Genomic DNA, 3,078 nt, shown 5'->3' on the forward strand with positions numbered 1-3,078 from the left:
ACTCTCAGGAGAGCCAGAGTGAGCGCAAGCGAGAGAGAGAGAGAGAGAGAGAGAGAGAGAGATGAAGAGCAATGCAGTAAGTACAGGCGCGAGAGAGGACACTGACACACCAAACGTCAACGACACCTCCGAGCACGTCGCTCCTCTCTCTCCCTCTTTCTTTCTCTCTCTCGTTCGCTCTGAACCTCCCCTTGAAATTTCACTCACTTTACGATCCACACTGTGCGATCTTCGAACTCCGAAATTGCACTTCTGATACTTTCGGGTATGTCGAGACGAATCGCTCGCAAACGAACACGAACGAACGGACGGACGGGCGGCGACTTCTCTCTCTCTTTCAAGCGAGCGAACGAGTGCCGTTCCCCGCGAACGGAACGGAACGGCACGATACGGTACGGTGCGGTACGGTACAAGGGGACCGGGTACCGCCACACAGGGTCCCCGCTCTTGAGATTGCGAAAGGAAAAATATATAAAGGCGGGACTGTGGGGGACGCGCGCCCAAGCCACGACGTGCCGGGAAAATTTCCAACCGTTTGGATTCCCGAGCTTCCCTCGCGAGTCGGACTTCGGTGTGCGACTGTGTGGCAAGTGTGGTAACCACCGTCACGCCGGAGATGTGTACCGGTGTATGACGGACTTTTTCCCACCATGACGAGATACGGGGTGGGGAGCAGGTACTTACGACGGTACCGCCATTTGTTGTAACGGAGATGCTCCCCTCGGCTTTGTTGAAGAGAGGGTTTTCAGGGACGGATCGATGAGCCTCAAAGCCTGACGCTGAGAAATTAAATGGTGCCTAGTTTTGGAGAAAAAAAAATCTCAAAGTCGACGAGTCTCTTTTTCGAGGATGAAAAATTTGATTTATAATTTTAGGAATATTTCAATTTGACAGACTTTTAATCCAAATGTTGTCGAGATGTTTAATGTTAATAATAGTAAACTTTTAAGATAATCGAATCAAATTAAGTTTTAGTTAAGTTTTAATTAAAATGGCACCTAGTTTTTAGAGAAAAAAAATTTAAAAACGTGAGGAGTTCAATTTGACAAAATTTTAAACGTCGGGATATTTAATGTTAAGGCTTGTAAGTTGCAAAATTAATTAGATTATTATAATTGTAAAAATAATTAAAATCTTATGCAAATATTTAGAAAAAAGAAAATTAAAATAAAATTTTTAGGAAATTAAATGAAAAATAATAATTTTAAACGGATTTTAAAATAACTGAATTTAATTTAAGTTTTAATTGAAATCATGTTAAAGATTAAAAATGAATAGAATTAAAACTTTTTTCAAAAAAAAATTAAACTTTTTCAAATAAAAATGAATAAAAAATTATTTTTCTAATCTAAAATATACTTCAAATTTTCATAACAATTTTTATAACAATTATAAACCGATCGCATATTTTTATTTAAAAAAAAATTCGCATATTTCAGCATTTTGCAGCATGGCAACAAAATCTTACCATTTTTATTGGTTTAGTTTAAGATTCTCTCTGCTTTCCTTAAATTCCACGTTGCTCCACGTCTAACGTCTGTAAAGAGAGAGAGAGAGAGAAAGATTTCACGCGCCAGTTTAGAATCGCAATACCACTTTGCCATTTTTGTTGCTGCTTTCTGAAGAAAATAGAGCGACTGCTACAGCAGTTTCTCCATTTCTAGATCCGCATACTTTTTGTGCACTGCAGAATTAAGGACTGCACTATTTTATCTATGATATTTTTAATATTATATAACTTTTTCTAATTTTTCTTCAGTAAATATTATTCTTTGCGCATATTTTTCGTGAATTTTATTCAGCCTATATTTTATTTTTTTATAGGAAAATATCTTTTATCATATTACAATTTTTAATTCCTCAAAAAGTGATAATATTTTGACGGTAATAATAAATAAATGATATAAAAAATTCAATAATATAAGTTATTTAAAAATCATTAACTAGAAGAAAATGAAGACATTAAAAAGAATTGAGAATGATGCATGAAAGTGATCAACTTGCAACTCAGCGACTTCTGGAATTTTCAGGAGCCCTCATCCCATTCTCGATTTTATTGAAGATTTACCGGAGAAAACAATTCTATAGTTCTACCTAAAAAGCAAAAGGACATAAGTTTTCCTAATCTCAAGACAGTTTCTTGGTGAGCAAGTCATATAGCTACAAAAGAGCTTTCTCCAAAATGAGAGAACCAATTATCAAAATTACCTGCCAACCTCAGGATAATTTGTTATGATATAAGTATTGAGGAAGAAAAATTATTATCATGTTAGAATAAAAGGACATGGATAACAAGGATGGATAAGAACATCTTTCTTGAATGCAAACAAACAGACTTCGATAACACTCTTTTAGCGTTAAATGTGACTATTTGATTCCTGATTTAAACAATCGCGAGTAATAACGATGCGTGTCTGATTAAAAAGATAATATTTCTTATTCTGTTAAATTCTCAAACTCTCTTAAATTATTTCAGGAGAACAGTTCAGCCATATTTAACGCTAAACGTGCATCAAGAACATAAAGACTGAGACGGCAGACATTTAGACAACAGACAGACAGACGAGAGACATTTTTCACAACATTTAATAAAACACTATCAACTATGTATGCCTCTTTTTTACTCAAATACTCTAAAAGTTACTTACATACGTGTATAATTTTTTTTATATGTTTATTCCTTTTTCTTCCTTCAATGCCACGCGCGCGGACGTGTCACGTCCCTCTCGCGTTTTAGATACACCCCTTTCCCGACGCATGTCTCTAAAACATTTCGTCACTTTTTGCCTTTCTCTCTATCGATCTATTTGCTCCTTCTCTCTATTAATCAACGATTTCTATCTTCCGCTCGTTTTGTTAGGCACCGATCATCGACGATGAACACAATGAGGTACGTCAGCGCGATCAGGGAGCAAGAAAAGAAAAAAGAAAAATAACAGAAAAAGAAAAAAGGGTGCCTCGCAAATCTCGGGAACTGACACGTCCGGCTTCAAGTGTATATGTATGTATGCGTACGTTTGTTACGGGATGTTTGTATATGGAGGTGTGTGTGTGTATGTGTGTGTGTGTGTGTGTGTG

Source organism: Atta cephalotes, assembly GCF_000143395.1.
Source record: "Atta cephalotes unplaced genomic scaffold scaffold00035, whole genome shotgun sequence".
In the NCBI taxonomy this organism is placed as follows: domain Eukaryota; kingdom Metazoa; phylum Arthropoda; class Insecta; order Hymenoptera; family Formicidae; genus Atta; species Atta cephalotes.